Source organism: Phacochoerus africanus, chromosome 8 (assembly GCF_016906955.1).
Source record: "Phacochoerus africanus isolate WHEZ1 chromosome 8, ROS_Pafr_v1, whole genome shotgun sequence".
Taxonomy (NCBI): domain Eukaryota; kingdom Metazoa; phylum Chordata; class Mammalia; order Artiodactyla; family Suidae; genus Phacochoerus; species Phacochoerus africanus.
The window spans coordinates 135,651,020-135,674,158 of NC_062551.1; the positions used below are offsets into that span (position 1 = coordinate 135,651,020).

The 23,139-nt window shown below is 35.1% G+C and overlaps 1 protein-coding gene and 1 pseudogene across 1 annotated transcript in view; both read left to right on the forward strand.

The window, feature by feature from the left end:
- The window catches only part of PIGK (phosphatidylinositol glycan anchor biosynthesis class K), a 117,554-nt gene that overhangs the window by 77,531 nt on the left and 16,884 nt on the right, over positions 1 to 23,139 (forward strand). The gene's annotated exons all lie outside the window — the stretch shown is intronic.
- On the forward strand, positions 6,383 to 8,378 carry LOC125132194 (60S ribosomal protein L39-like; annotated as a pseudogene).

Below are 23,139 nucleotides of genomic sequence, written 5' to 3' on the forward strand. Positions count from 1 at the left end.
TCTGGTGTTGTCACCACAGCAGCTTGGGTCGCTTCTATGGTGCAGGTTCCATTCCTGACCCAGGAACTTACACATGTTGCAAGTACAGCCAAAAAAACAAACAAAAAAACTGTAATGTATCTAAATTATAACATTATTGTATATATATTTTTTAACCTATACCTATAATAGTATGTTTTGTACTGTAGGTAACTGTTCTTCTAATCTTGAATCATGCTTTACCTATGCCTATTTTGGTGCATATCATTTTTATTTGAAATAATGTTATTTATTCACATGTCTCATATATATCTTCTCTTTGGTTGTCTTTCTGGATGTCTGATTTCTTGATATTCTTTTCCGCATCATGCGTTGTGCCATGTGTGCACATGTATAAATGGTATAGTAAGAACCAGAGCATCTCTTTTCCCTACTACCCAGGCAGTGGAAGCCGGAGCCTTTCACAGTTCAGAAGCTGAAGGAAAGGAGGAGCAGGCATAATAGGGACTGTAACATGAGGAGCAACTTGAGAAATAGCAGAGAGAGAGGAATGTGTCTCAGTCAGTTGAGTAATTAATTTCTGGTGTAAGGAGTTCCCGTGGTAGCTCACCAGTAACAAACCTGACTAGTATCCCTGAGGACGCTGCTTTGATCCCCAGCCTTGCTCAGTGGGTTAAGGATCCAGCATTGCCGTGAGCTGCAGTGTAGGTCGCAGATCTGGCATTGCTATGGCTGTGGTATAGGCTGGGGGTGCCTGGGAACTTCCATGTGCTGCAGGTGTGACCCTAGAAAGCCAAAAAAAAACAAAAACAAAAAAACAACAAACAAAACTTGTAGATGTTACTTAAACTGCATTTTAAAGTGAGGAAGTAGGCAAGATTTCAGTATTGCCATTTTATACAACCAAATTATTTACTATTTTTAGGCATCCTAGAAAACATGACCGCACATCTAGGAAACACAAGAGACTCAAATTATAAACAATGGAATTAATAAAAGAATCTGGTGACATAGCCAGATATAAGATGAATAAAACTGATAGCTTTTCCATATTTGCAATAAGCACACAGATTGAAAATGGGGGAAAGTTTTCTTTCACAATGAAAGGAACTGTGAAATACTTAGGAATAAATTTAACAAGTTAAACCTTAGCACCTGCATCATAAAAATCATGGAAACATTCCATATTATATTATATCATATTACAGTACTTGCCATATTATAGCAAATACTTAATGGGGCAGGGAACTTAATATCTTAAAAGTATACTTTCTCCCTAATTAGCAGTTCTAATTAGAATAGAGGTAAGTTTTTTTTTAATGTTAGAAAAAATGACCACATATACTTCATGTAGAAGAACAAATATCCAATAATAGCCAAAGAGGCTATATAAAAGAGAGATACACCCGCCTTATTAGGTATCATAATACAGCTAGATGTTATATACACTATATATATTAGCTATATATATTTAATGTCTATAGATATTATATGACCAGAATCATATAAATATGTATGGACAAAGGAATAGACAAATAGATTAATAAAACATAATGAAAGAGTTGATTTTTTAATTTCTCTATTGTAATTCAGAATAAGAAATACATTTTACATACATAATGACCCTTGATGTATGTTTTGTATTTGTGTGTTAAAAATTAGAAATAAAAGTTTTATGAAACATTTACCCTCACTACTTACAAGGAACACTGTTTTCTTTTTCTATTTTCTGTTTTTTTAAGTGGCAAATAAAACCTACTAAATTGATTTCAAAATAAATAGTCCAGACCTGTGGTTTGAAAGACACTAGAATAGAGAATCCAGAGAAGAAAAAATTATTAATTAAATATATATTAAGATATTTTATGTCAGTAGGAAAACAGTTAAACTTTTATTTCATACTATAAAATATGATGTAAATTATGTGTAAAGACTTATAAATAAATAATTTTAGAAGACAGTTTAGGCAACTGATTTTTTAGTCTGGAAGTAGGGAAGAACTTTTTTTTTTTTTTTTGTCTTTTTGCCTTTTCTAGAGCCACACTGGCGGCACTTGGAGGTTCCCAGGCTAGGAGTCTAATTGGAGCTGTAGCCACCGGCCTACACCAGAGCCACAGCAACGCAGGATCTGAGCAGCGTCTGCAGCCTACACCATAGCTCACAGCAGTGCTGGATCCTTAACCCACTGAGCAAGGCCAGGGATCGAACCCACAACCTCATGGTTCCTAGTCGGATTCGTTAACCACTGAGCCACAACGGAAACTCTGGGAAGAACTTCTTAACACAGACAAAGAAGATACGTTCAGCTTCATAAAAATGGAATTTTTATGTAACACAAGGTTATTGTTATTGTATTGTTATTGTATTCCACAATGTTAAAAGACTAATGTTAGAATCAAGACAAAATGTTTACAAAGACAGCATTAGCAAATTGGTTAATATCTAAAATATACACAAATCTCTTGAAAGTTTATAAAAGACAAAAATAACTCAGTAGAAAAAAAAAAGACAAAAGAGTTGAAAAACAGTTCAGGAAAAAAAATATGAAACGGTCAGAGAGTGAAAGAAAGCCTAAAACTTAGTAAAGAAGTTCACATTACAAATTCAGTAAAATTATCGCATATCCATGAAATTGACAGAAATTAAAATCACACTTTGGAAAACAGTTTGGCAGTTCCTCAAATGCTTAAACATAGATTTACCATATGACCCACTAAAAACATGTATATCAAAAACATGCATTTATGCAGAAACCTGTACATGAATGATCATAACAACATTATTCATAATAGCCAATAATTGAAAACAACGCAAATGTTTATCAACTAATGGACAAATAAAATATAATATATCCATGCAGAGGGCTATTATTCAGTGATAAAGGGGAATGAACATGCTGCAGCATGGGTGAACCTTGAAAACAAACAATATGTTAAGTAAAAGGAGTCCATTGGATTGTGCATTTTAAAAGGGTGAATTTTATAGCATACGAATATCTCGATAGAAATATTTTAAAAATTAATCACCCATTTCTGGCAGAGATGCTAGGCAAAAGATACTGTATACCTTGTTGGTAGATTCCTGAATTATTCCTACCTTTTTAGAAGGCCATTTTGCAACACATTTAATATATATACCACTTATGAGACTATAGCCTGTGCGATTAACATAAAAATAAAATACCAACATATAAGAATCTCAGTGCAGTGGTATTTGTAGCAGCCTTACTTGTGGCTGTAACAAGTTGGAGGCAATGTGCATGCCTCCCAGCACAGTTGATGTATAGTGTGTATGATTTTCAGAAGCCATAATTCATTAGAGCAAATATATGTTTTTCTGTATTTTCTTTTAATTGGATTTATATTCTTACCAACTAACCTCTTCTCCCTCCTCCTCTTTCTGCCTGATAGTAGACACCTAGGATTTTCTCTCTCTTCCACTCCTTCCTGGGATGATGGAATCACAGCTTAGATAGTAGGGAGGAGTTGACATGGCTTCATGATACCTGGAGATTCAAGGTTTTCTTTCACTGAGACACACTGTTATATTTTATAGTTCTGGATTGGCATCTCTCTGAGTCGGCTGGTATACATAGCACATCTGTTAATATTTAACCATCTCTCCACATGGATGCATAACTCCAGCAGTGTTAGAGGAAGAGAGCAGAATAGGTAACGAGAAAAACCAGCTCTTCATTTGTTGTCATTCCTTTTCTATCCTTTCCTCTTCTTCTGTCTTCTGTTTTTCTTACTTTTCTTTCTTGCCCCTTACCCCATTTTCCTCTGTTTCATTCTTGTAAAGTTGTATGAATTCTTCCCAAACATTAGTGAGTGTTGTAGGTTATTTCTTTGGAAGGTGAATTAAATGCAATACCTGATACACAGCAGATAACTGGAGAGATAAGGTAACCTTTGCTGAATTAGGGGTCTGACATGCCAAGAAGAAAAGAGAGTTAAGAGATCTTTAAAGGTCACAAAGAGCCTATTGAGAGAGCTACTTATGATATTTAGGTTCGTTTTGTAGCCAGCAAAGTAGTATTTATTAAACATTTCTGAGTAGGTATGCAAATTGTAGACTTCATTATATGAGCCATTTAGGCAATGTAGTGGTCTTGCAACAAAATTTTAAAAAGCATAAATTGCAGGGGAAAGTGTAAATTGCAATTACTGATGAAAGGGGCACTACTTTATATGAAAGTACAGCTAATCCTTTTAAGAATTTATGAAGTTAGGACATAGAATATTATGAAGAAATAGAAAAATATAAAAGAATATGATTTGGTTAACCTTGAATGCTTATAGTGATATGTTTTCTTTAGAGGTGATTATTTTTTCTCTTAATCTGTTCACTAGGAAGGCAGGTACAGAACTGTCTTACTGAAACAAGTATGGAGAAGTGGATTCTTTTCCATATAAGTAATCTTACGTTTACTTCAAAGATGTTAATTTTAAAATTAAAGCACTTTTAAAAAATGGCTTAAATTTACTCTTTATATTTGAAATGTGTGACTATACTATGGTACTTTTGTAGAAAGTTGGTGTTTTTTCTTCTTTGTAAAAAGAATTGCATATGTGTCAGAAAACATTTTCTTCCTTTTTTTAATTAGTGAGTTCAGGAGTTCCTGTCGTGGCTCAGTGGTAACAAACCCAGCTAGTATCCATGAGTATGTGGGTTCATTCCCTGGCCCCGCTCAGTGGGTTGGGGATTCGGCATTGCCATGAGCTGTTGGTATAGGCTGCAAACATGGCTCAGATCCCATGTTGCTGTGGCTGAAAAGCAAAAAAAAAAAAGAATTAGTGAGTTCATTTCATTGTAATTTTGATTAGCACCATGTGGAGTTTATCACGTTATAAAATACTAACAACTAGGGAATTAAAAACATTGTCAGACTCGAGTATTTTAAAAAGAGAAATTTGTAGTTAAGAGTAGTAGATTAGACTCAAATACATATGTTACCTTAAACTTCTTCTTAAAAAGAATAAAATATTTTAGAAATGTACTTAAAAAATGAAGCCAGTAATGAATGTATAATTTAACTGTTGTTATCGTAACACTTTTTCTTTAGTATCATCTAGTTAGGCATGTGTTTATTTTTTAAAATTCTGTGCCAAGAATCAATTTTTGTTGGCCCTGACAGATATCAAAATATTTAGGCCCATACTGTTTAGATATACAGAGTTGTACTGATAGAAAAATGCAGGTAAGTCTTATGTGCAGAACAGATCTGAGCAGAATAGAAAGAATAAATCACCTAACTAGCCTCGAAACCTCAGTATGTATATGGAGTATATAAATGACAAGGATCACATCACAGATCAGTGAGAAATCATATCATTATTCAATAAATAATGCTGTCACAATAAATTATTTAAGGAGGGTACTAGAGTCTTGCTTTATAACATGTGGAAAAAATTAATTCTGATTGTATCAATGCAAAATACGGAAAATATCAAAACAATTAGAAAGTGTCTTGGTAGGTATTTTTTGATGAGGGAATTTCTAAGCATGAACATAATGGTAAAACTACAAAGACAATTGATATATTTGACTTTGTAAAAATGTAGAACTTATGCACATCAAAACAAAAAGGTGCAAGTATCAAAGTGGAAAACTATTTTCCTCACAGAACTAACCTCTTTATATATAAAGAGCTTTTCCAAAGAGACAAGAGAAAAACCTGACCCTCCGAAGGAAACGGAGCAAAGAACTTGTACAGATATTTCTCAAAAGTTGAAATAAAAATTTTTGGCCAATAAACTGATGAAAGCATATTAACATTCATTAATGATCTAGGAGTTATTCATTTCAACCATAAAATGCCATTTAAAAATAAATCTCTTAGATTAACAAAGATATGAAAAGTAGTAACACCTAGTGACAACAAAGGACCTACGCTGTTGGAGAGGAATGTAAATTAGTATAAATTGAGGACAATATGGTAATTTGTACCAAAATGTGTAAATATGTTTATGACCCATTTAAGTATGGCTGATTGAACCCATATTTATCCTCCTTTCTGGAAACTCCTATTAAAATGACAGTAAAGGCATAAAAATATATAAACCCCATAAGACAAAGAAAATGGAAGAGGAGTTCCCGTCGTGGCTCAGTGGAAACAAATCTGACTAGTATCCATGAGGACGCAGGTTCAATCCCTTGCCTCACTCAGTGGGTTAAGGATCCAGTGTTGCCATGAGCTGTCGCAGACATGGTTCAGATCTGGCGTTGTTGTGTGTGATAAATGCTGCTGCTGGATAAAGATCTTATGATCAGTGTTTTATTTCCTCACTCTTAACTATGAAGATAAAACCAGGGATCATGAAACTTTTGGGAAATGTCTTCATTATGAAAGACAAAGTTCAAAATAAGCAAACGGAATAAGAGAACTTAGCAAAACCCAACAATGCCAGAAACAGCAGAAAACTTCATAATAACAACCATCACCACCACCGTGACTCAGAGTCCCATGCTGGTAACCATGAGCTTGTTCCAGGCCAACTTGTTATCTCCGAAGCAGGGTAAAAAAATTTCACAGTTTTAGACAATAGTTGATGAAGTCCAATGTCTGACTAATAAAAATACTAGAAAAAGAGGACAAAGAAAATGGAGAGGAGGCTATATGAAAGAAATAAGAAAACTCATAGAACTGAATGGTTTGATAAATGCTCAATACTATGAAACAAAAAGACCCCATCCAAGGAACATCATTTTGAAATTTTAGAACAGTTAAAAATAAAACAAGGCCCTCAAAGTTTCCAGAGTGAAAAAAAAAAAAAAGAGTCCACAATCAAAAGAATAAGAATCAGAATATCATCACACTTCTCAAGAGCAATGCTTAAAATAAGAAAGCAATGGAGTGATGTCTTCAAAATGATTGACATAATAATTTCAAATTTAAGATTCTATTCAATGCTGATCATCCTTCAGATATCATGATACAGAAAAGATATTCAAAGTCTCAACAAATATCTTTTTCCCATTCATCCTTTCTCAAGAAGTTACTGCAGGTATGATTGAATTGAAGAATAAACCAAAAAACCTGAAAACTTACCATCTAGAAAATAAGTAATTGATCCATCAAGGTGAGGTGCTAGTGAAATTCCCAGATTGGTAGTGAAGGGAGGTTGGGGTGGCAACTGTGTAGAAGTTTAAAAAATACAGACTTTTCCATTACATCTCAATATAACTGGGGAGGGGGGGATAATTGTCTCTGGAACCAGTGGAATGATGATAAATTATCTGATATATATATATTTTCTTTTTAGGGCCACACCATGGTATGTGGAATTTCCCAGGCTATGGGACGAATCAGAGCTGCTGCTGCCAGCCTGTGCCACAGACACAGCAACACCAGATCTGAGCCACATCTGTGACCTATACCACAGTTCACAGCAGCGCTGGACCCTTAACTCACTGAGCAGGGCCAGGGATCAAACCCACCTCCTCATGGATACTGTCAGGTTCATTACCTCTGAGCCACAGGGGGAACTCCCAAATTATCTGATATGTTTAACTACATTAAGATTCAGTAGTATCTTAAGAGTGGATTTAGTAATAGCTACATAGAAAATTAAGCCAACAGGAGATCTAAAGCAACTATTAACTTCAGGCGGGGAAAGTATAAGAAAAGATGTAGAATCAGAGTCTATTTTGTGCATCAACGCAAACAATAGTTACATAGTTATAATAACGAAACAATTGACTGTTTACCAGAAATTGGGACATAAATATATAAGGATAAAGCTAGCGGTGGGCGAGGGGGGCTGTGAGGGGTAGGGAGCATGGTGGCATCAAGGAACAAACTTATCTTTCATAGGAACTCAGTGGATAATGTCTTAAGACTGAAAAGTAATAGTGGTCCCTATCCTCTGCTCCGCTGTACTGTGTGCTGTTGAATTAGCTCCTGGCTGTGTCTTCTCACTAGACTGTCAGGATCAGGCTATTCCCGGCCAAGAAGCAAAAGCAAAATCGTCCCATCCCCCAGTGGATTCAAATGAAAACTGGTAATGAAATCAGGTACAACTCGAAGAGAAGACATTGGAGAAGAACTGAACTGGGTCTATAAGGAGCCTCTGCACGTGAGGTGGCACACGTATTTACACTGTGTGGCAGTCACTTCCATCTTACCATATCACACAGAAAACAGCACAGCCACAGTTGGATACATCAGGAAATGAGTCCTCTTTGTGTTGGTGTTTCTGCATAGTGCTTTGCCTCAGTAATAAATATGTAAAGGCCTCTTCTTGGGGGAAAAGAAAAGATAAAACAAGTAATAGCAGAGTAAGCATATTCTCTAGAAATATTGGAGATAAATACCAGAAGAAACAAAAGAACTGAGATGGGTAACTCTGAGGAAGGTGAACTGGAGATGGAAGTGGTAATGGGACTGGTATGTTTTATATGAGGTTCTCGTTCCTGGTTAGTTTCTAGAACAATGTTCAGGCAGTACTTTACTAGATAGAAAAATTTACTAAAGATAAAAAAATGACAAAAAAGTCAATGAAAACATAGTTTCTTTGAAAAAAAATAGACAAACTTGATAACACATTTTGTTATACTGACCAAGAAAAGAGAAGAAAAAAAAATTAGCTATATCAAAAATGAAAGGGGGGGGCATCACTAGAATGTCTTCAGAAATCAAAAGAATTTTAAGTGAAAGGTCTTGAAGACCTTTTTGCCAACAAATTAGACAACTTAAATGGACAAATCCGTAGGAAAATACCAATACTAAAACTGACTCAAAAGAAATAAAAAGCTAAATATACTTTTCATGTTAAGGAATTGAATTTGCAAATTAAAATTTTACCACAAAATAAAGTCTGGGCCCTGATGATTTCACTGGTGAACTCTATCACACATTTAGGCAAAAAAAGATGCACAGTCTCAGAAAACAGGAGAAAACACCTCGCAGTTTATTTTGTGAGGTTAGTATACTCTGATACCAAAGGCATCACAAGGGAAGAAAATCACAGATAATATACCTCGTGAACATAGATACAAAACGGTAACAGAATGTTAGCACAGGAACAAAAATTTGTAAAAGAACAAACATCTAGTTTGAGGCAAAGCCAAGATTTGAACCTGGCTTTGCTCTTATATACTTGACTACACTGTACTATGAAAGCTGCAAAGGTATGGTCTGGACCCTGTGAATATGAACTGAATAATCATTGTCCTCATTTGTGAAATTAAATTTATCTTACTATCTCAGCCTGTTCCTATTATGAAACAAGCACAAATATGCCTGCTTTAAACATCTTGATTAGAGGTCTTATAGTAGATGCTTCCCTGGGACCTAGAATATTTGAGAGATTCATTCTGGGAATCAACATCTTAAAACAATTTTATCTTCTTTATGAACTCAAGACTCTCTGCTAAGGCAAAGGCTATCTGTGAACAAAAGCACAAACCCAAGCATGCTTTAAGAAACTTTTAACTTAAATGTTGCATACCAATGAATACTTTGCCTTGACAGAGATATGTTATCTACTTTTTCTCTCTCTGTGTTCTTATTTATATTTCAGGCTTTCCCTGGATACCCCTATTTCAGTTATAAGGCTTCTTACAAATCCTTTAATATTTTAATACGATTAGTAGATTACAAAATCCTTATTTTTTAATGCATCTCTGTGGTATACGTGATGATGATGTAGTGTAACCTATTCTCTTTCATTCTGATAAGCTGCCCAAAAGATTGCTATAGAGCATTGTATCCATTAAAAATTTAGTATACTGGTAAGAAGTACCGTAGAGTGTCCCATTAGGCCTTGGCTTGAAACGTAGAAGATTATCTTGCAAAATGTTGCTTCCCATCCATGAAATTTTGTTCTTTTTTAATCCTAGAGATATTTTTCCCCAGTATAACTGGTCCATGTAGTTTCCTGGTATAACCATTGTTTCTCTTTTGGGGTGCTCTTGGTATTTGAGTGGGAAAGTTCTGTCATTGTCCAAGACTGGTCTGTGCATCGCAGGATTTTTAGCATCCCAGTCCTTCAAAACACTGTTGCCATTATCACTTCCTCAGTCATTGTGATACCAAACAGAGCATCACCTTTGCTGAACTCCTCTCCTCCCCCAGAGGGCGGTACTAACATCAGGTTGAGTGCCACTGCAGGTAATTAATTATTTGCAGTATGTACCCACAGAACCTTTTATTTGGATGATCCAGTCTCTTAATCTTACAAAGTAATCTTTTAAAATATGTGTCATTGAGAACTTCTTCCTAGTTTCCTACACTCTGGGATGTTGTCTTGGATGCTGCAATTCTAGCTTCTGTCCATATGAGATATGGATTTGGATAATTTTTCAGTTCTTTTGTCCTTGTTTATGATAGTTCTTCATCTTGTTTTATTGTAGCTATTTTGGCATTTTAATGTTTTTTAAATTCCAATAATGCTACCTCATTACAGCTAAATTTTAGTAAAGATTGACTGAAGTATCTACCAAGTAGAAAAATCTCTGACATCTTCTTTTTAAAAATGTGCCTATTGAGTTCCCATTGTGGCTCAGCAGAGATGAACCTGACATAGTATCCATGAGGACGCGGGTTCACTCCTTGGCCTTGCTCAGTGGGTTAAAGATCTGGCATTGCTGTGAGCTGTGCTGTAGGTCACAGACACAGTTCGGATCTGGCGTTGCTGTGGCTGTGGCGTAGGCTGGCAGCTCCAATTCGAGCCCTAGCTTGGGGACTTCTATATGCCACATGTGCAGCCCTAAAAATAAATGAATGAGTAAATAAGTAAATAAAAATGTGCCTATTGAATTTTCCTTACCTGGAAGCTCATCAAAGGCTGAAAGGGACTGACTATTACTGCTTTAAGATCTTACTGAGCTTTCCTTAATCATGGACCTTAAAACTGAAGTCTAGTGAAAAATAATATACTGCTTATATTATTTTCTTTCTAATTTTAAGGCAAGTAATGAAAATTAAACTACTTGAAGGTCATATGCTATTCCTTTAATATTAACTGGGATGTGATTTTAAATTCATATAAATTAATTTCAGCTTTCAAATTATTCTTAATGACAGTAACTTCCAAAAATGTCATTTTTCTAGGAATAAATGAAAGTGTAAAGCTATTTGAAAATAGTGATCAATATTTCAATACAGATATTTCATCAACTTATATAAGTTTGAGAAATTCTTGCCATCTATAAATTTGTCATCATAGTTTCTGATACATTAAATTTCTGTATTAGAAGTGAAAAGTCATTAAGTATTCCAAAATAAGAACAGATAGCAGTTTTCACCAAATGTATAAAGATTTTAAAAATGAGACTAGTTGGTATTGGTGAAGAGGCAGTGAGATGAGCATACTCGTAAATTGCTGATGGAAATGTAAGTTAATGTAGCCTTTCTGAAAAGTAGTTATTCGTGTGTGTGTATTTATAACTAATAATAGTAATTCTGCCTCTAGGATTTTTTTCAGAAGAAGGAATTAGACTAGGACAGAAAGATTTATAACTGTTATGTTCATCAGCATTTCTTAGGACCCAGCATAATGTAGTAGAATGGACTGGGATTGAATCCAAGCTTCACCACCTAATAACTGGTCTTGGCCAAGTCTCTTAACCTTTCTTTTGCATTTATACATTGGAAATATGATGATGATGATGATGATGACGTCAATGACAATGACAACAACAGTAGCAGAAATGAAGACCATGACAGCTTCATCTGGGTTAAATGCTGCTGAATAAAGCTAATTAGGTCCCTTTTCAATTTTTCCATAGCAGATGTTGCATATATTTGCTACAGTCTATGTGCCTCTGCCTCACTTCTGTCCCCTTTCATATTCACTATATGACAGCCCCCTAAGTCTTGAGAAAATCCTGGTCATTAGGTAAAATCACCTTCAGTATATCTTCCCCTTCAAACTCCAGTACGTTCAAACTTATTTGTATCTTCATGAATCTTCTTTTTTTTTTTTTTTTGTCCAAAAGACCGTGGAAGAAGTGTGTGAACTGTATCAGAGATAACCTTGCTTACGCAATTAGGAACGTTGTTCCATCAGTTATGCCTTTCTGTCCTGTCTTTACACTCTCCACGGCTGACCAGATTCCTACTAGACAGGCACTCCCTACTGTTTCATATACTATAGTGGTTTTCAAATATTACTCACATACCAGTAACCCCCAAATATTTTCATCTCCTTCTTTAGTTACAAAACAGTATTCTATTGCATATAAGACAGCTTTACCTGGATCTTCAACCCATTGTCTAAAACAGAATTCACCCCTTTCCTAATGGTTCTTCTATTACGTTCTATATCTTAATGCAATTGTATCCTCAGTTATATTGGTTAAGAATCTTGGTTTTATTTTTTTTTCCCTGTTTCCTTCTTCCATCCCTCCCTTATTCTCTCCCTCCTTCCCTTCCCCTTCCTCTCACAATATTCGTATATAATTTGTTTTTGATTTTAATGATTCTGTCCTTTAAATGTATCTCAAATTCATCTTCTCCTTTCTGTAATTGTTGTGCACCTGCAAACAGTTGTAAAATATCATATTTCACAGTTAATCATAATCATCATCAGAAAACAATTAGTATCATTGAAAATGTTATCATTTTCATTTTATGCATGGATAAACTTAGGTTCAAAATGGAAGTCTTTGCTTAAGATCTTCTATCTTGTAAGTGACAAAGCCAGAATTTGGATACAGGTCAGTTTGATTTCAAGGTCCTTCTCTTGACTGTATAGCTGTACTTTCTCTTATCAACACCAAAAAGTTCTTGCAGGGTAACTTTGTCCCCAGGAAATTTGATGAATGTGATGTCAACAGATGTATGTAATACATGTTATGCTTAATTGAAACTATTTTGAAAGAACTAATTGTCAGTAGAAATCATTCAGTATTCAGCACATGAGGAACATTTTATTTAGAAACTGGCCTAAAGAGAGTCACCCTCTTCACATTTCTGTTCCTGATTTCCTTCTCTAATCCCAGTTGTCCTTGGCTCCCCAAAGAGGGCTTGAGACAAGGTCGAGATCCGAGGGGATGGCGGATTAAGAGTGATAGGACAATGTGCTGAAGGTCACCTTTACTCATTTAAGATTATACCTTTAGTTGACTCACTTGAATCAAGAGAGAAATTTCTTCTGGAGTTCCTGTTGTGTTCCTGAGTGGGTTAAAGACCTGACGTTTTCTCTGTAGGGATGCAGATACGATCCCCAGCCTGGCTCAGTGGGTTAATAAGGACCCTGCTTTGCTGTGAGCTGTGGCATAGGTCACAGATGTGGCTCGGATCTGGTGTTGCTGAGGCTGTGGCATGGGCGCCAGCTGCAGCTCCCATTCAACCCCTGGCCTGGGAAATTCCACATAAGGGAAAAAAAAAAAGTTTCTTCCATGTAGTCAATCTGAAGATCTATACTAGTTCAAGTAGTTCAGCAACATTAAGTACTTTGTAGTCTTTTGTGAACTATCTTGATAATGTAACAACCATTTATAAGGATGATTTTCAAAAACATTTTCCATAAAACTGATGATAAAAAGCACATTTGTAATATAATTCATTTACTGTTTCCCTGTATTAATTCTTTGTCTCTTCTCTACTACAGAAGGCAGCCTCATAGAGGTTTGTCCAAAGTTGTAAGAAAAATGCATGTCAGAGAGCTCAAATAGTCTGTATGAGTGAACCTTGAATACTTGTGAATTATTAGCTACACACAACTAAAATAAATAATCAGCAATTAAATCAACTAGACAAATACACATTTCTTTCACAAGTCAAAAGTAATTTGGAGTTCATCACATTTAGAAAGCGAACATCCCTAATGAATATTAGTCATTTGACCCTTTGTGTTGCTTTGAATATTAAGATCTTGGTAGTAATTAACTTTACGCCCTGTACATTATAGCTTTATTATCTTAGTTACTAAGATAAAGGCTTTTAGAAGAATTTTTGGTTTTTCCTCATAGAAAATATAACCCTTTTTTTCTTTTAAAATATTTGACATAAATAGTTGGCTTATTAAATATATTTTATAATGGATTTTTATTTTGTTAGTAGATACCATGATGTAATCGTAATAGCAACTCTAAATTTGAGTTTTGGTTTTTAAAAATTCATTGTAATTTGGTAAATGTCTCATCTTTCGAATATAAAGAATGATTTCATTTTCTGTATTCCATTATATCAAAATGTTATCATATAACTTCTAATATATGCTTGGATTTTCTGACTATCCTTGTCTTAACAATGTGTAAGACCATAGTATTAGGAGCATAAATGTGCTTTGGTGGAGGATTGTTGGTGTTTGAGAAAATGTTGACTTTCCAGGGGTTGAAACAAAAAATACTAGAAGAGGAGATGGGCCACTTTCCACTTTCAGGATATGGAAAAGTAATGTGCTTCTTGGTTAGTTCCCTAGCTATATCTTTGTACCTATTTTTTTCTTTTTGGTCTTTTTTTGTCTTTTCTAGGGCCTCACCTGCAGCATATGGAGGTTCCCAGGCTAGGGGTCTAATCGGAGCTGTAGCCGCCAGCCTATGCCAAAGCCACAGCAACATCAGATCTGAGCCATGTCTTCGACTTACACCACAGCTCTCGGCATCGCCAGATCCTTAACCCACTGAGTGAGGCCAGGGATCGAACACGTAACCTCATAGCTCCTAGTTGGATTTGTTAACCACTGAGCCACGACGGAAACTCCAATAAAAATCTGTATATAAGGAAGAAAAAGTACATTATACAGTGAAGAAAATAGAACCATATCACGCATGCATATTATATCCTGTGGTTCTAGTAGGAAGGTTTTATTTTATAGTATAGTATGGTAAGTGAACATGTTAGTTAAAGAAAAAAAAGTGAGGGAAATACATTGTTCCTTTTATCAATAGGAGGTTATATACCTATCCTAATAAACTTGACATCAGTTAAATTCAAGAATCCATCAAAAGCAGTATTAGAAATACCATGGCAAAAGAAGAAAATGAAACACAAGAGGATCTCTTCTCATAGAGATTCAGAAGCTGGCTGTTTGAATATAGACATATGAAAACACAGTGCCCTTCACCTTCATGCTTTGTACTTGGCAGTAGAAATAGTGTAATTAGGAGTTGTTTAATCTGTCATCTAAATTGACCTGAAATAACCTCAATGTGTTTCCTGATGAGGGTGGAGATTATCATGCACTTTAAAACTGATGTACTCATATCAGAAAAGTCATATTTTATATTAAAGGTGTCAATATCTTTAGTTACAGATTTGTAGCATTCAAGATTAACTTTCATTTTATTGTACTAATCATGTTTGGTGGGTAATTAGTATAGTAAATTTCAATTATAGTTTCTGATGATTTTAGGTAAGTGCAGATTTCCGTCAAAGATTATTTTTACTTTGGTCTGTATTCAGATGTATTTACCAGTGCCTGATCAAGGTATTCAGTCATTTGATTTTGTGCATCCTTTTTTATTTACCAGTTCTATCTCTATGGTTATTAATACTTTTTGAAAACAGAATAATATCCATGTTACCTGATTTTGATTTATTAGGAGATTTCTGGTTTAAAATGTAACAGTAGCCATTTAATTTGTGAAATAAACTTGTTTACTTTTAAGTAGTGTTATTAAATCTATAACATTGCTAGAAAGAGATGTAATAATTATAAATGGATATGTTAGGTACTAATTATATACTTTATATATTTTGTTCTGCTAAGTAGCTATGTCTTTCACACCTCAAATTGCTAGCTTGTGACAGAGTAAATTTAACAGGCATTTTAACAGTTAATTTTTAAAGTTTCAGACTTCTTATTTTACTTCTTTCCTAGTACATCTCAGCTGACTGTTTCTGCCAAAAATAAAATAGTAGTTATAGTAACTATAGACCTTAGCCTGCTGTCTTCACCCAGTACAGAAGTAGAAAAGGACTGTTTCAGAACATTGTTATCGATTAAACCACTTGGCATACCTTCATCCGTGAGAAAGATCATTACAGGCAGAGCGTGGGAAAAATAATTATGATTTGGATTTTTTTGCAAATATGTCAAATATTTTTATAATGACTACCATACTAAAAGTGACTTCTTTTGTAAAAACACTTTGTCAAACTTTAGATAATTTATTGAAAGAGAAATTTTGTTTATAATCTTTTTAGGTACAAGCAAATGATGTTCCTCCCAAAATTAATTTGACTGAAATTAACTTATTTCTCCAAATAATGACTTCATTTTAGCACAAAGATACGCTTCCTAATTTGTTCTTCAGACTAAATTCAAAAGAGAAGATGCCAGTCCTCAGATTTAAACACTTAAAGGCATTGTAATGATTCTTTTTGAGGCCCACATTACAAAGTTATAAAAATTCTGCCTAAAAACATGGCATTAGAATTTAACTTTTTCTTAAACAGGAAAGTAACAAAATCCCATAGTAGTTACAGTAATTACTGTAATTATATAGTAATTACTATATAATTAAAATTATAGTAATTTTCAATTTTTTTCCTCAACTATTTACCCATTTAGAAATAATTGTACAACTGGAGACAAGAATTATGAATTACTGGTATATTTGTAGGGGTTTTGTCTTTTTTTTTTGGCATGGGATAAAATGCAATTTAAATGTACTTTTTGGAACTTTAGATGGAGTAAGTTTTGATAATTTAGTTGTTGACTTTTTCATATCAGAATGAGAAACTTTTCCATATGGTTTGAACTCATAAAATAATGTAAGTCCGCTGATTTCTCACTGCTTTCTTAGAATCTTATTATCTCAATGTTAGAAAATCTTCTATCTATCTAATCCTTATACCTTTTACGTGGCGTCTCACCAAAGTGTTGTTCACTAAACCTTGGAAGATCCTCTCATACTCTTCAGAGCAACCTGTTCTGTCTTTGACCTGCTTGTTGGAAAACTTTCCTTATATGTAATTGGAAATAATCTCACTTTCCACTCCTTCAGTTTAGGTTCTAGCACTAAAGGCTACATAAATCAAATCTAATCCCAGTTGCATCTGCCAGCCATCATCAGATATTTGAAAGATTATTGTGTTTCTCCTCAGCTTTCCAAGATTCTGTCTTTTAAGGAAGACATCACAGTGCAGTAGAAAGACTACATGGTCTTTTGAATAAGTCAGGGCTAGATTCAAGGTTGGCTAATTACTTAATAGATTTCTTACCTTGGGCAATTTACTTACTACTTTTACTCTAGTTCTTATCTATAAAAGGGGGTTAATACCATCAATAAATATGTATATAGATTATGTATATGTATATAGATAATGTAGAACAAGTAATATTATCTACCTTAAAGGCAGTGCAGTGACATTTAAAATTCTTAAAATAATGTGTGGTGTTTGATAAATATTTTAAAAGTGTTAACCATTTATTTATCTGGGGTTTCTGCTTTACACTCATGGGTTCTTCCCTCAGGCATTCTTATCAGTACCAGTCCTTATGTTTTATAAACTGGCTGGAAATCCCTTTCCTCTTTGTAGACTGTCTCCTCGTTTCCAAATCAGTTAGGGATGTGGACTCTACAGAAATATGTCTTTAACTCTGACTTAAAATTGGGTAAGATGGTAGTTGGTGTCTTTCAAGGGATAACTTGTCAAATTTATTGCCTTAAAGTATTTTTATATCTTCTTATTATATTTTGAATGTCTGCTTAATCTATAGTGATAGATTTCATTTTCCTCTCTTTTTTCTTTTAATCAGTTTTTCCAGTCTATCAATTTTATTGAACTTTAAAAGAAGCAGTTTTTCTGGTTGTTGATATTTCTCTCTGTCTCTCTGTTTTGCCTTTTATTGAATTTCACTTTTTAATTTTCTTTCTTCTGCTTACTTTGGGTTTCATTTGCTCTTCTTTTTTGAATATCTTCAGGTGGAATCCTAGATTACTAAATTCTGAAATTACTAATACAGGCATATAAAGTATGTTTTATGTGCATCCTACACATTTTGAAGTATATGAACAAGGAATGTCAATTTCAGTAAATAGCCTCCCCCCCCCCATCAAGCCTCAGCAGCTGCAGCCACGATGCCTGACAGTGCACCCTGAGTAGAACTTAGGATGAAGAAAAAAACAGGATACTAGCTCTAGATAGTTAAGATACATATATCAAAGGAATAATTTCAATAAGCCCAGACACTTGTTTTTTCCCATACATGAAAAAGCACTAAATTCATTACCTTGATATGTCTAGTTTTTAAAATATAATTAGCAATAATTTTTTGATGTTGGACACTTGGGTTTTGGTGGGGGTTTAACTTGGAGTTTTTTTGTTTTTTGTTTTATAAAAACTCCTATATATCCTGACTCTTCCCTTACCTCTTTGAAACAGTCCCTCAGAGCTGTATCTGAGAAGCTGTATGGCTTAAGTCCTCAATAAGTCTGCTGAATAAAAGATAAGTCTCAGTTTTTAGGTTGTGCATTTTTTTTCAGCCAACGAGTGTATTTTCATTTTCGTTCAGTTCAAATTTTTTTTTTTTTGCCAAAATATTTTCTAATTTCCCTTCTGATTTCTTCTTGGGTAATTTAGAAATGTATTGTTTAATTTCCAAGTATTTGGGGATTTTTCCAAGTTAGCTTTTCTAAATTGGTCTATCACGGTGAATGTTCCATGTGTACTTATAGAGCATTTGTATTCTCTTGTCACTGAGTGGAATGAAATAAATACCGACTACATCAAATTGATTGATAATGTTCAAATTTTCTATATTCTTACAATTATTTTTACTTCATAATTCCCAGATTGTGCTGAAACATACAGTTATTATTTTCCCTTTCAGTTTTATCAGTTTTGCTTTGTGAACTTGAAACTTCCCATCATGGCTCAGTGGAAACGAATCTGACTAGTATCCATGAGGACGCAGGTTTGATCCCTGGCCTTGGTCACTGGGTTAAGGATCCGGCATTGCCATTACCTGTGATGTAGTCACAGACATGGCTCATATCCCACGTTGCTGTGGCTGTGGCATAGGCCGGAGGCTACAGCTCTTATTCAACCCCTAGCCTGGGAACTTCCATGTGCCAAGGGTGCGGCCCTAAAAAGACAAAAAAAACCAACCATACATTTAGAAGTTGTATCTTTTGATGAGTTAATCCCTTTAGTATGAGAAGTTCTTTTTATCCCTATAATATTCTATATTCTAAAGTCTATTTTGTTCTGATATTAATATGGCTTGCCCAGCTTTCTTTTTCCATGGTGTTTCTTTTTCCACTCGGTTACTTTTAACTTATGTGTTCTGAATTTAAAGTAGATTTCTTATAGACAGCATATCACTGAGTTTTATGTTTTTGTTCAACTTGACAATCTCTGCCTTTGATTAGAGTGTTAAGGTCCTTTTTCTTAATGTGATTATCGGGATTTAAATTGAATTTAAATCTAGTTGGATTTAGATCTATATTGCTGTTTGTTTTGTGTTTGCTTCATCTATTCAATTCCTTTTCTTTTCCTGCCTGCTTTTGTTTTGAGTATTCTTATCCCATTTTAATTCCACTTTTGGTTTATTTAGTGAATACATTTTGTTGCTGTTTATTCTGCAATTTATAATATACAGCTTTAATTTATCACAGTCCACTTTGAATATTATATTATTTTATAATATTTAATCTAAGAACTTTATAATGATATAGTCTCAGTTCGTCCCTTACCTCCTTTGTGCTGTTGTTATACCTTTTGATTCTATATATTTATGAACTGCCCAACACATTATTATCATTTTTGCTTTAAACAGTTATCTTTTAAAATGAGGAACATATTTTTGTGTAAGTTTACAGATTTACTGTTTCTATCTCTCCTCATTCATGTAAGTCTGTAATTCCACCTGGAATAATTTTCTTTCTGCCTGAAGAACTTCTCTTAACACTTCCTGTATTGTAGGTCTACTTAGGTATACCCTGTAGTATAGATATTGGGTACACTACCTTGTAGTATAAGTCTTCTGCAGTATAAATCTGTTGAATTCTCAAAGCTTTTGTTTTACTGAATGATATTTTATTTCATGTTCATCATTTTTTTTTTTTTTTGCCATTTCTTGGGCCGCTCTCTCGGTACATGGAGGTTCCCAGGCTGGGGGTCGAATCAGAGCTGTAGCCACTGGCCTGTACCACAGCTCACGACAACGCCGGATCCTTAACCCACTGAGCAAGGCCAGGGATCGAACCTGCAACCTCATGGTTCCTAGTCTGATTTGTTAACCACTGCGCCACAACGGGAACTCCCACGTTCATCTTTGAAAGATTTTTTTTCACTTGGCACATTTTCCTTAGGATTGTAGGTTTGTTTTTTTTTTTTTTGTCTTTTTGCCTTTTCTAGGGCTGCTTCCTGTGGCATATGGAGGTTCCCAGGCTGGGGGTCTAACCAGAGCTGTAGCCGCTGGCCTACACCACAGCCACTGCAACATGGGATCCAAGCTGCACCTGCAACCTACACCACAGCTCATGGCAATGCCGGATCGTTAACCCACTGAGCAGGGATCGAATCTGCAACCTCATGGTTCCTAGTCGGATGCATTACCACTGCACCACGACGGGAACTCCTTTAGGATTCTAGATGAACAGCTGTGTTCTTTCAGTACTTTAAAGATGTCTTTCCATTGTCTTCTGGCTCCATGATTCCTGACAGGACATCTTTAATCATTCTTATCTTTACTCCTTTGTAGCAAGGGTCAATACACTTTTTCTTAAAGGACCAGATAGTAAATAGTTTAGGTTTGTGGGTTACCTGATCTTTGTTGCAACTGCTCAGCTTTGGTATAGTGTGAAAGCAGGGATAGATAATATGTAAATAAAAGAGTGTGGCTCTGTGCTTGTAAAAATAACTATTTGTAAAATCATATGACTGGCTCATCTGCTGTAGTTTGTTGAACCCTGCTCTGTAAGAGCAAATCTCTCTTTATCTGATTGCTTTTAAGGTGTCCTCTCTATCATTGCTTTATAGCATTTTGATTATGATTCCTTGCATGGTTTTCTTTATGGCTCTTATATTGGTGTTGAGCTTTGTGGATTTGGTGGCTTAGAGTTTTTATGAATTTGGGAAAATTGCAGTCATTATTTGTTTTACATATTTTTTTCTCTCTCTCTGTTTAGGACTCCATTTGCACAAACGTGATCATACTTGATACTGTGCCACAATAGGCATAGCTTAGACTCTGTTTATTCTTTTCCCTGCTCTTTTTCTTCCTGTGCTTCATTTTGAGTAACTTCTGTTGCTATCTTAATAGGTCTCTGCTAACTCTTCTGTAGTGTCTACTCTACTATTAATTTCATCCAGTGTATCTTTCATTTTATATATCATATTTTTCATCTCTAGAGATTCTAAAGTGAGTCTTATTTCTATGTTCTGTTTCTTTCCTCCTATGTTCATGTTTTTCTTTACATCCCATTCATAATAGCTGTCTTAAGAGCACTGTCTACTAAATCCATCATTTTTTCATTTATGGGTCTATTTCAGTTGATTGATTTTTTTTCTTCTGGCTTTGGGTAATATTTTCCTCCTTCTTTCCATGCCTTTTTTTTATATATATAAAATGGATGCTAGATATTTTAAATTTTTTGTTGTTAGCTGTTGCATTTTGGATTTTGTTTTATTCATGTAGCTAGTGTTAGTGTTGCAGGATCAGTTTGATTCTTTTAAGAATTGCTTTTCAGTTATTTTAGGAAGATCTAGAGCAGATTTTTTTTTTTTTCTAGAGTGGGTGTGAGGTAGCTCCACTGTCCCTGATTTATTCTGATTTAGCCCCCTTATAAGCTATGACCTGATGTTCTATATCTTGTGAGTATTGGGCATTGTTTGGCCTGATTGCTTTTGGTGTTTTATTTTGTTTTCCTGTACCAGCTTCTTGTTAGGCATACACAGAACTCTGCCAAAGATTCAAAGAGACACCTCTGCAGATCTCTGGAGCTGTGTCTCTGTGGATCCCCCTCTTCTCCAGTAGTCTACCCTGAAAATTCTAGCCACCAAAAGCTCCCCGAATTGTAACCTATGTCTCTTCAACTCTACAAAACTGCCAGGCTCTGTTTGAGTCTCCGTCATTGAGCTTAGAAATGACTTCTAGGCAGTAAGCTTGGGCAATTGAAGGACTTGTTCGTTTTCATTCTCTCAAGCATCAGAAAACTTCTGCAGGAGTTCCCATCATGGCTTAGCGAGTTAAGAACCTGACTAGTATCCATGAGGATGTGGGTTTGATCCCTGGCCTCTTTCAGTGAGTTAAAAGATCTGGTGTTGCTGTGAGCTCTCGTGTAGGTCAAAGACACAGATTGGATCTGGTGTTGCCATGGCTGTGGCCTAGGCTGACAGCTGCAGCTCCATTCAACCCCTAGCCTGGGAAATTTCATATGGCATAGGTGCAGCCCTATGAGGGGAAAAAAAAGAAAGAAAGAAAACCGCTGCAAATTGCCCAATATCTGAAAACCTTTGTTTCTCACCTTTTGAATGATTATCTAGTTGTTCAGAATGTCAGATAATTTCTGTACCATTTAATCCTACATAGGGTGAAGCAGAACCCTGATTACCTCTTAGCAGACACAGGTAGATACTGTTGATAAAGTTACCTTTATTATGTATTTGTGGGAACATTGAGTTATTTCTCTTAGTTAAGAACTAAAAGGTTCAGTTATTTCAAACTTCAAGCTGTTTTACACATTTTTCTTTTTTTGTTTTGCTTTTTAGAGCCACACCACGGCATATGCAAGTTCCCAGGCTAGGGATCGAATCAGAGCTGTAGCTACCGGCCTACCATGGCCATAGCAACGCAGGGTCCAAGCCGTACCTGCGACCTACACTACAGCTCACAGCAACACCAGACGCTTAACCCACTGAATGAGGACAAGGATTGAACCTGCTTCCTCATGAATGCTAGTCAGATTCATTTCTGCTGGGCCATTACAGGAACTCCATTTTACACATTTTTAAGAGAATATTTTTTAACTTCTCATTAGGGATTCTTAAAATGGATTGTATTATTTGATTAATGCAATTCCCAATTTTTCCTTAAGTCATAAAACCAAGAATATAAACTAGTAAATTGATACTTTATATTTGAGCATTTTACATTCTTATTTTCAAGAAGAAAATAATATGTAACTAGGACAAATTGATTATTGTATTCAAAGCTTATGAGACCTTGATAAGATTCAGAAATGAATATCACAGACAGATCAAAATGTAGTAGTGTTGGAGTTCCCGTCGTGGCGCAGTGGTTAACGAATCCGACT